Source organism: Centropristis striata, chromosome 15 (genome assembly GCF_030273125.1).
Source record: "Centropristis striata isolate RG_2023a ecotype Rhode Island chromosome 15, C.striata_1.0, whole genome shotgun sequence".
NCBI lineage: Eukaryota > Metazoa > Chordata > Actinopteri > Perciformes > Serranidae > Centropristis > Centropristis striata.
Genome location: NC_081531.1, coordinates 25,785,270 through 25,797,642, shown reverse-complemented (window position 1 = coordinate 25,797,642; position 12,373 = coordinate 25,785,270). Strand labels below are relative to the sequence as shown.

At 37.9% G+C, this 12,373-nt stretch overlaps 1 protein-coding gene across 1 annotated transcript in view; it reads right to left on the bottom strand.

Annotated features, from left to right (window-relative positions):
* The window catches only part of LOC131987057 (calcium-binding protein 8-like), a 46,222-nt gene that overhangs the window by 11,883 nt on the left and 21,966 nt on the right, over window positions 1–12,373 (bottom strand). The gene's annotated exons all lie outside the window — the stretch shown is intronic.

Genomic DNA, 12,373 nt, shown 5'->3' with positions numbered 1-12,373 from the left:
AAAGACTTGACTAAGAGGGGATTTTGTTTTTTGTTCCTGTCATTTAACATTTAATGAAGTCTGTTTTAAATTAATTAACAATGCAATCAAGTTATTTGGTGTTCAGTGGAAAAGAGAAACTTGAATTTAGTAGTTGTACAGCTGTATTTTCTGTTTTATTAAGAAAAAAAAGGTATAAGAATATTTGCTTTTCATCACAAGAGCTTCTGCATTGTAGCAAACTTGTGTTCTTATCCCATCATGTACTGTATATCCTGATGAAATGTCAGAAAGGTATGACAGTATAGCCTAAAAAAAATCTATGCCATTCTATATTTACTGTTGTTCTCTGCAATGTCAGATTACAAAACTAAAAGAAAGCAATCAGCAGAACATAACCGAGATCTTGGAGCAATAATTCACAAGGTGTGATATCATCTACCAACAGGCATTCATGCATATGATAAGGAACACACACACACACACACACACACACACACACACACACACACACACACACACACACACACACACACACACACACACACACACATACACACACAAACACACACTCACATGTACTGTAACCTGGAATATTGAAAATATTGAGTGCTTTTATCTGCATGTTTTCCTCTGTGTGCAGTGATGTGCAGCCGTAAACACTGCAAATGTGTATTGATTCCAATCTAACCATTCCTGTTCAGGTGATTTACACTGTAATTATGGAAGCATGCACACACACACAAACAGAGAGAGAGAGAGAGAGAGAGAGAGAGAGAAATATTATTAGCAAACAGGGGACGTTGCAGTAAAAAGAAGGAGAATTTTACTCATAGACAAACACACTCACGTAATCATTCAGTCTGGTTTTCTCTCTCTCCCACACAGAATCTCTATTTGGTAGCTAAGCTAAAGAAAAACCAGAACGAGCATGGAATCAAGTTTCATTATTTTTTATTTTTATTTTTTAAAGATTCTTTTTTTGGCATTTTACATGCTTTATTGAAAGCGAGAGACAGATAGAAAGGGGGTGACAGAGGGGAGGACATGCGGCAAAGGGAGCTCAGGCCGGATTCGAACCCGGCTCCACCGCAGCGAGGACTGTGTAACCCACTACACTACGGACCACCCCATCAAGTTTCATTCTGATGCATTTTCGTTGTCAATGACTACTTTTATGTCATTTTTGTGCACATGATAAATAAAGTTGTAGGAACTTTAGGCGTCTTCATCCAAAGATCTTTACAACAGTGTGTTGACACGTCCGCCACTTCACAACCTATTGCATTTCCTTGCATATCCCCTAGATTGCATAACCCCAAGATCACAGTCTTTTGTTTTTAATTCAACAACACTTTCATTTGGAACCCCCTATAAATGGATAGCTGGACCTGCACTTATATGGCGCTTGGTACTACAGACTGAGCTCATTCACACTGGTGGCAGAGGCTACCCTAAACAGGGCCACCATCAGGATTTCATTCATACGCCAACAAACAAAGCAATCAGGAGCAATTTGGGCTTCAGTATCTTGCTCAAGGATACTTCGACATATAGCTGCCATGGTCGGGGATTGAACCACCAAGCTTCTCTTCAGTGGGAAAATGCTCCTCCTACTGAGCCACAGCTGCCAACCTCAAACTCCTACACTTCCTCTCAATCCCCTGTCGTGATATCGACACCTAGCCTGTATGCCCAGATGGTTCAAGCCATCAACCATCTCTGAGAAATATCATCTTAGAACGGTACTTCCTTTGAGCATTGATCTTGAAAAAGACCTGATAAACATTACACTTAACAGAAAAAAAGATGTCTCCCTCAATCTGAATAAATTCCATCTAAAAGCAAAGTTAGGCTTTCTTTGATGATTCATTGTGAATTTCAAAGCAGGCATGTGACCTCTGACGTCATGTGATCTCAATGAAAATTGGCTCTCTGGGTTCCCACCAGGTGGCAACCTCCATGGCTGCGTCTCGAGTTTTCATCCCTGCTTCCCTCACTTGCGCCGTTCACTTGCGTCTTAGTCCCGCCCACCGGGGATGCATGGAGAGACGCAAGGACACAAAGCGAGGAGAGAGGAAACGATTTAGGAGAAATGAGACGTCCTTCCCTCCGAAGCGTCACGTGAAGCAACGTTTCTAATCACACAGTGGATCACAGCTGGATCAGCTGTCAGTCACTTTAACAGCTGTAGACATGCACTGATAATAATTACTAGAAAATGTCCTCTGGGGAAATTCTGAAAGGGCCACGGGGGCTACTGCCGGTGTGTGTACACTATGGGGAGATTCTTCAGAGATTTCAAACAATTAATACTATTAATGATTTTAACTACATGGAGAATCATATTCTACAATTCTACAACTCTACAATGTCATTTAACAGACGCTTTTATCCAAAGCAACGTACAAATGAGAGTTAATGTAACACAAGCAAGGATGAAGTCAAGAAACAAGAGTAAGTGCCATGGGTTAAGTCCATTAGGACACAAGTGCTTTATAGGTCGCTGAGCGGTCAGTGAGATACTTAATAGTTAGTAGTTATCGGTGTAGATCAAGAGTAAAGGTGTTCAGTAAAGAGTAGGGTCTTCAGTCTCTTGTCTCTTATATACAGACAGAATGAAAAGGAGTCAAAAACTGACAAAAAAGCTCCAAAACTCCAAAGGGGAGAAGCTGTTGTCTGTCAATTTACACTCAGATTATTCCACAAAACGAGCCTAAGGATGATTGTTATTTATACGTCAAGTTCTTCCGTTACGGTGACACAAACGTCCAGACTGGAGCTTTAACTGCTCTGACTCATGCAACCTTGCGAGGCACTCGGGGGCAGAGAAACAGGGAGTGGCAGCTGCAGTTGGAGGGCCTGAGCTGCCTGATCTCTGCTCTCCTGCTTGCCAAAGCCGTCTGCGAGCTGAATGGATGCCGGGAAAAAAAACGGAGGGAACAACTCCTTGGACTGCAGCCGCAGGACAGACAACATGACAGCTCAGAGTTTGTGCAGTGTTCCTGTCTGTCTGAGGGGAGCTGCTACCTGTTACCAAACCGACAGAGTGATTCCTCCCCTCTACCACCACACACACACACACACACACACACACACACACACACACACACACGTGCACACACACACGCACATCGTGCACACACAAGCACGCACGCATGCACACAGAGTGAAGATTTTTTGTCTTTCCCTGAATTATGAAGTAGTAGAAGTATATAATTTTATTATATAGTCAAGTCAAGTCAATTTTATTTATGTAGCCCAAAATCACAAATCACAGATTTGCCTCAAAGGGCTTCACAGACTGTACATGGTACGACACAAACTCCTCAAAAAACCCTTTTAACAGGGGAAAAAGAAGAAGAAACCTCAGGGAGAGACAGAGGAGGGATCCATCTCCAGGACGGACAGACGTCAATAGATGTCGTTGTACAGATCAACAGAGTAGAATAGAGTAGATAGAGGATGAAGGGGGAGAGGGAGGGAGGATAGAGAGAGACGGTTGAGAGAGAGACAGTCACTGTATCCCAAAGTCAAGGAAGGATCCTCAAACAGCTGGATTTGAGGACTGTCCCAATGTCCAGGATCCTCCGGAGGACAGGGTCCTTCTTTTGCCCAAATTCCAAGGATGCATGTGTGTATCCTCCGTGCGCTCCGACTACCAGGTTATGTCATCACATAAGTTATCCAACTTGTGTTCAAAGTCAAGCAAAACATATGCATAAATAAATGCCAGAATATTTAGCTAAAGATAATAAATGTCATCTTGATACATTGCTGGTTAAGTTAATTAATGTGTCTCAGTCGCTAAAGTTATTGTTAATTAATTGATATGAATCAGACGATGACGTACTATGTGTAAAGTATATGTAGCTATGCCATTCAGAAAGGTATACATTTGTTTATTGTGTTAACAGACCGACAGTCGGCTATTATCCTTTATTGTTATTTGTAAATAACTGTTACTGTACTGGACTGTAAAATAAAAAAAATTAAAAATCACAGAACATCTCCATGATATTTATGCTCCGCTGCTGTTATGAAACTAAGTAGCGGCCAAATTCAGCCAGGATCAGTGAAATATTCAGGTTTAATCCACTTTGTGCATTTTACTTGCTAAATCGTGGAGATTCAACTTTAAATAATCTTCTTCCATTTCCACAAATATGTGTCAGAGTGCTGATGGTAAAACCACATCCATGTAGTGAACTGATTTTGAAATTGCATCATTGAATTGAAGCAGGACGTCCAATTACGCAATGACACAACACCTGCACACTCTGAAGGCTGTTCCATTTGTGCGTTATTACAGTGAAAGGAAGGATTCTGTCCTCACCTCTGGAGGACCCGACTCTGAAGGAAGGATCCTACCAAGGAAGGATCCTTGACATTGGGATACAGCCAGAGACAGAGGAGAAGGAGTCCTGGTAGGGGCACAGCAGCAGGTGATGAAGCGCCACCATTGGCCAGCAGTGATGGTGAGTGTAGAGTGGACCGCATATTATCTCATTATTAATTTTATGCTTTTATTCAGTTTTTATACCTACGTAAACTCCCCTGTCTGTATCTTGAGCTGCTAAATGTCCCCACTGCAGGATTATTAAACTCTGATCTTATCTTGTGTGATGTGTGTGTGCGTGCAGGGGGGGGCAGCAGGCGGTGGCGAGCGGTGACCGGTGACAGCCTCAAGGAGCCAGGACACATCAATCAGAAGAACAGGTGCTCACACACCGCCCCCCGCCTGTCTCGTCCCGCCGTGCCCCCGAACAAGACCAGCTTGTTCCGTCAGTCGTCCACCTGCTTTGTCTTCTGACCCTTCTCCAAAAGTCACCCAGAGTGACAACCTGCGAGCGCCGTTTCTCTTTTATTCTGCACTCGTATTTTTCTGTCCAGCAGCAGAGCTGTCAGAGAAGGTGGCACCTTCAACTTTAAGCTCCTGTCTCACTTTGTACTCAAGTATTCAGCCAAAAGAAAATATCTTACACATACAAACCAAGGTTATAATAGTTTTAGTTTGCTAGTTTTAATTAGTTTTAATTTTTTGGAAAATGCTTAGTTTTACTTTAGTTTTTATTAGTTTTAGTGTTAGTTTTAGTTTTTTGTAAAGGAGTATTTGTTGGGTGCTAGATTCAATAAGGTCACAATAAATGATTCCTTTATTTCCTTTGTCTGATCCATCTCAGCCCCAATAAGTTTATTAAGTCATAAAACCAGATAGATTAAACAGATTTCACATCAACCAAAAATATATGAAAACGTATGAAAAAATATGACACGGATGAAAATGAAGGAAATTTTCACCATAATTTTAGTTAGTTTTTTAAACCACACAATACGGTTTCAGTTAGTTATCGTTTTTTAAAAACTCTCATTTTTATTTTTATTTCAGTTAACAAAAATGTTTTTTTCAATTCTAGTTTTCGTTATTTTGTTAGTTTTCGTTAACTATAATAACCTTGGTACAAACGCACAAAATGAGGACACATTACTGTCCTCCCATACTGTACAAAAATAATAATTTTCCAGAAATTAACTGTATTATTTTACAGGTTTTTTCTCTTTTACTTTTCTTCATTGCAGGTTGACACTACAGGTGAACAGGGTAATTCTCTTAACTTACAGCTATCAACATGAAACTTCCCCAGTTTGTTATTTACATTAAGACAATCTTTTTTTGCATTACAAGTTTTCTGAAATGTTATGTATATAGGGGCGGCTGTGGCTCAGTTGGTAGAGCAACATGGTATGATCCCAACATACCATGGCCTGAAGTGAGCTAATGCTTGAATCTACAACTATTAACAGATGAAATGCAGTGATGTATTGTTTTAATTATGTTAGTATTAGTTAGTCAGTAGTTCCATTTATTATTATTTATCATTAGTACAATTACAACATATTCTGGGAAAATAAAGATGAAATATTTTAACTATGGCGTTTGGTTTGCAAGATCTCAAATAGATATTTGGGTAACACTTTACAATAACCGTCTAAGTTATGTTTATTGATGATTAATAAACCAAATATTAACCATTTACAAAGTACTACAATTAGGTCTACATATTAAATCTTTATAGATGTTTTACATCCATTTTCTTAAAGCTATATAAATCATTTGGAAATCATTAACAAATGCTTAAAATAGTGTTTAAAATGTTATGAGTGCATCTATAAACCTTAACAAATAGTCCATTAATAAATATTCTAAAATTAGAATTGAATTGTTTGTTAATGGTAAAGTAACTATTAACTTACATTAATAAACTATCCATTTGCCATTTATAAATGATGATTTAACATTAATAAGCTATCTATTTACCATTTATAAATGATGGTTATTGTAAAGTGTTACCAATATTTGAATAGCTGGGGAAAGGGAATACACAAGATGTTTCTTTCAGACAATAACTTTTTTTTTCGAAAATTTTATTGAATTTTGGTTTTTCCATCAAGCTTTTCTCACGAGAATCTTCAAAATGCTCAGATAAATGTGTTGATATAAAGACAGCTAGTATGACGGAGACAGAGAGACTGAATAGGAAGGACGGAGGAAAGAGGAGAGAGTGGCCGAGTAAGAGGCTGCTGACAAGATAAAAATCTCAGACTGGTTTTAATAAAAGTTTATAAAATGCTGCAACACAGAAGCCAAGCTGCTCGTCTTGCTGTTGAACTATAAGCAATAATAGCTGGTCCTGACTTTCTATTAGCTCTCGGTTTACATTAGCATTAACCACATGGCTATCATTAGCAGTCTTGCTTCTTTTCAAAGAAATAATTAACGGTTTGCCATTTCGGCTTCCTGTTCATAGCTGCGATTGAGCTGTGACATATTTTAATAACTTCCTCCTTGGCAAAATGCTCTCTAATAAGCTTTTATTGTTAAAGAGCAGGATGAAAGTAATGAAGATGTATTACATTGATACTGACAATGTCTCATAATCATTTTATCTTCACTCACTTACTTTGTGTCATAAATCGAGCCTTCTGTCTCTGGACAGAAGTGCAGAGTGAAAACGAGGTTCATAGGGAACCAATCCAAACACAGATGGTGTCATGACATTTTGCAATAAACTTTTAATCATTATGATAAATTAAAGCATAACGTGTCTATTGCTAATTGACCTTGTACTCCTTTATGTTTAGTTTATGCTAGTTTTTTCACTTTACCCGTCAGTGACGGCTTCCATTTAACTCTGTTGTGTCTTGTCAAGTATGTTCATTTTATTCATGTTCATGTTTAGTGTTTCATGTTTTATGTCATGCCTTAGTTTAGTTTCATGTTTAGTCCTTAGTTGAATTTAAATATATAAGAATTTTCAAGTTGTACATTATTGTGCTAACAGACCAACAGTCCCCTATAATCCGTTATTGTTATTTATAATTAACTGTAATTGTACTGTACTGTAAAATAAAATGTAAAAAAATCCCAGAACACATCTCCATGGTGAATTATGCACCGCTGCTTTTATGAAACTAAGTAGCAGCCAAGTAGCGGCTTTTTTTTTTTGCTAAATCGTGGAGATTCAACCTTAACCCTTTATATGGCAAAGAACCATATTTGGTAACTTCAGTGGACATCCAAAATGGGGTTCCAATACCTCTCAGTGAGGTCGTAGAACCACAAGGATATCTCCCAACTAATCAACAAAGATCAGCTGGTCACAGATAGTGACACCATGGCACCTGACCAATCAGTGTAATAATAATAATAATAATAATAATAACTCAATTGACGTTCATTCGTTACAAAAGTAAAAGTCTTGTCATATCCTCCAATAACACTTTAGGGTTGAAATTTTCAATGTCCACATTGCAAAAAAGAGTGTCTAAAAACAAGATAAAAGCACTAAATCTGAGGGAAATGATCTTGCTGCATGAACAGATAATTTCACTTGACAAGATTTCTAAAATTAAGATTGTTAAATCTAGAAATAAGCATGTTGAACGCTTAAAATATGATGAGTTTCCTATAAAGGGTTAAAGCATCTTCTTCCATTTCCACAAATATGTGGCAGAGTGCTGATGCCAAAGACACATCCTTGTCTGAACTGGTTTTAAAATTGCGGCGCGGAATTTAATCAGGACGTCCAATTACACAATGATGCACAGCTGCACACTGAAGGCTGCTCCATTTTTACGTTATCAAAGTGAAATATATCTTGCTGGACATTTTATCTCTTGTTGTTTTTTTTAATCTTATAATAATAATAATAATAATTGTCAGTGCACTCTGCACTCGGCCAGTTAATCACTGCTGCAGCTTTAATTTATCTTGTTTTAAGAGTTAATTTCTTATTTTAAAGGTACAACATGCTTATTTCTATATTTAATAATCTTAATTTAAGAAATCTTGTCAAGTGAAATTATCTGTTCATGCAGCAAGATCATTTCCCTCAGATTTACTGTTTTTATCTTGTTTTTAGACACACCTTTTTTGCAGTGTACACCTTCATCAGACTCTTCTGACATTTATTGACAAATTGACTCATCGAGAGATCAATCACCAGATTGATGGAAGTGAAATAATCAGCAGTTGCAGCTCTACACATCTTAGTATAAGATTGCAGGTGAGATAAGCTATTTTTAACAAAGCAGAGGCTACAGCCAGCCACAATTGAATAAGAGATTAATTAGATCCACAGAAACAGAATCAGTCACTATTGAATGTGATATTCTCTGTCCAAGTCACTTTGCAGACACCAGAGTTAAAATAATTGCACTTTGGATGAAACCATCCACCAAATGGCTCTTATTATGTAATTTTTTTGTTTTTTTTTTGGCATCACTGGTCATCAGTACAAACCCTGCAGACTGTCTCAACAGATGATCAGCCTGTCACTGGCCACAGACTTCCTCAGTCCTTTTTATTCTCTGTTTTCATTGACAACAATACTGACAGGTGGCCAGGCTACAAAAAACCATGCAACTTTATATAACTTTAACTTAAAGTTCCCCTCCAGACGTTTTAAAGCAGCGGTGAAAGAAGTATTCAGATACTTTACTGCAGTAAAAGTAAATTACTCCACTACAAATAAAAGTCCTGCATGCAAAACCTTAGTGAAGTAAAAGTACAAAACTATCAGCATCAAAATGTACTAAAAGCATCAAAAGTAAAAGCACTAATTATGCAGAATGGCTCCACTCAGATTTTTTAAATATATTCTAAATTTATTATTGGATTATTATTATTAATGCATTTATTAAAGCAGCATTCATAGGTCTAATTTTAACTACTTAATATAGTGTTATGTGATTTTTTTATTTTAAATTATATATGGTTTAACCTTCATCAGCGCAGCCTCCTGCAGATATAAATGAAAAAGTAAAAAAATAAATAAATAAATTAAATTAAATAAATTTAAAAAAGATGCATGAGCTAACAGATGCCATTATACGTTTTATTTTACAGAACAATCGTACTTGGAAAAGGTTTGCAGAACAAGTTTTACTATCTAATATGAATACTTAACGAGTTCACATTTAGAAATTTGAGTTTTATTGTGTTTTTTCGAGTAGGAGGTGGGAGATTTCAAGTTTTTTTGAGTTGTCTGGAACGCAGCATTGTATGAGGAGTCTGCTGTGCCCCAAAATCGGCAGCTAGCAGAAGTTTCTTTAGCATCTTAAATTTGTTTATACTGTTTGTTAGCAGTGGCTGACTAATATGGCTAATAATACTTGCCCGGCATATGTTTGAATCTCAGATTTGCATTTGAAGTGCAGACATCTCCTCCTTCAGCAGCGGAATGAGAAATCACCTCTCCAGTGACAAACTGCACAGATTCAATTCAGGGTAGTCAAGGTCAGATGTTTTAGGAGACATTAAACATAAGAAAAACAGATTTTTGATTTCAGACAAACTGTTTGCAGGTCATTTGATTATTACATCTTGGAAATAAATTGACTTGATTGGCTGCCAGAAGAAACTGCCCTCACCAAACGTAGTTTTTCCAAGTGCTTAAAATGATTTATGTTAGTTAACATTTGTCCCGACAAGCGACCTCCTTCAGTCGTACATTAATGACTGTTCTGTCTCTTTCAGAAAGGTGGAAACAGAGTGATAGTGTATCACTGCAAAATGTCCTTTTAGGAGAAAAGGTCAAGGTGAATAATTGTGCATACAAAATTTTGTACACCTGCAGAACAAGAGTAACCTCCTGTCTCCTACAGCCAGTCAATGTTGGCTTATTTTAACCTTTTAACACTGTATTTCTATAACATTAAACGAGAAGTTTGACATTTTGACATTGACATACCTGTTGAATCCCATCATCTGTTATAATAAACGTATAAATAAGGGCTGGGCGATATGGACCAAAAGTCATATCCCGATTAATTAGGCTGAATATCGATATACGATATATATCCTGATATTTTTATCACAAAGAGAGAGCAAATGTTCAGTGAAAGTCAAATATGACATGTCACAAGTAGTTTTATTGAAACAGTTTATTTAAGTGTATAACAACAGCAGTACCTTTTTCAAATCAAAGCTCAATAAAGTGTACATTTAGATAAAAACATATCTTAAATAAAAATAGCCTATGAAATAAAATAGGCCAATCTTTTTCTTAAAAAACAAATTTATATGAGAAAAGAATAACGAACATTACAAAATAACTAAATATGACAAACCTTAGTAAGGGCAGCATTTATATATAAAGAAAGAAAACATTTTTTTTTTAAACTATATTGATATATGCGATATGGTCTAATTCCATATCACATTTAAAAATATATCGATATATTTTTTATATCGATATATCGCCCAGCCCTATTATTTAATATTTACTTGTCTCTCCTGATTGAAATGTAAAGGTTTTAGCGCTTGGTTGCATATCCATAGTTTCCCCTTTGGTGGGCGTGGTTTGACACTTTGTCTCTATAGTTTGGTTGAAGAGCAAAAAAAAAGAAGAAGCTGTTCTCCATCTTTAGGCGCTGCAGCTTCATTTGCATTGGATGCTTGCCTTATTTTTTCAATTCTAATTTATTGACTGTCAGCAGAAACGAGGCACCTTAAGTGAGGAGTTTTTTTATTTATTTCAGATATCTAAAATCTCCCCAAGCTTTTTTACTCAGGTCGGGAAAAAAAACCCAGGAAAGACAAAAATGTGTTCATCAAATCAAACAAACGGAAGACAAACAAACAGGTGGACACATGGAAGAAAAATGTAATTACACAGAAAACTCCCGAACAAGTCAATCATTCTACATCTCAGTGTGCGAGGATATTATCTGAACACACTCAGTTGAGTCATTATGGCCCACCATGATGTGCCTCCTTCTCCTCCATCTCTCTCTCTTTTCAACACAATGACTCTCCCTCTCTTTCTGCTTCCCTCTGAGGTCTGTGAAATATAAACAGACCCACACACACACACACACACAATGCTGCTCCCACTGTCCCCAGAGACACACTTCCTCCCACCATTTCATCCCCCTCCTCCCCCTCCTCCTCTCTTCCTCCTTCGCTTTCTCTCTCCTCTTCCGTCTCTCATTCCTCCTTCTCTCCTTTCTTCCTGTTTTCTTTTCTCATCTTGTCTTCTTTCTCTTTGTGGGAGGTGAACATTTTAAATCACCCCTGAGACGAACACTGTCTGCGACCTTCATGAATCACAGGCTCTCTCGTACCTCTTCTTTCATTTTCTCCCACTCTCTTCCTCTGTGGTTTTCCTTTATATTCCCCTATCTTTTAGTATGTAGGGCATCCCCTCCTGCACCACCACCCCCCTCCTCATCCCCACATATTGTCCAGCGAGCCTCTCTATTCTCTCATCTCTTGGCTCGGCGCGCCGTAGTCCGTCTCTCTCCATCATTTCCTTCACAGATCTACCGTCTCATTTAGAAAAACGAAGCATCTTGATGTTAAAATCACAACTTGTGTGTGTATGATATAGATTCTTGTGTCTTTAATGACATTATCTGATTGCACAATGAAATCTAGGATAAAGAAAATCTATGTAAATGCAGCTCAGTGTGTGTGTGTGTGTGTGTGTGTGTGTGTTTTCAGGTTACAAAGACACACACACACACACACACAAGCACACACACCTCCTCATTCCAGTGAGTCACCCTCTAAATGTTTCTCCTCTCATTCGACTCAAGGAAAGCAGAAAACAACTTCCTGAGAGCTGTCACCATGCTCAACCAGCCGTCCTCACACACACACACACACACACACACACACACACACACACACACACACACACCCCTCCACCTCCTCTACACACACAGACTCCAAACCCTGCACTTTTCATTATTGTTGCATGTCTTACCTAAGAGGCAAAAGAAGCTTTCTGAGAGAGCAGCAAATTTTCTGTCCGGAACCATTTTCAAAAACAAAAGCAAAGCACGTTCAAAAGCATGTAGATGAGCCGCAGCTTTAATCACCGCTGAG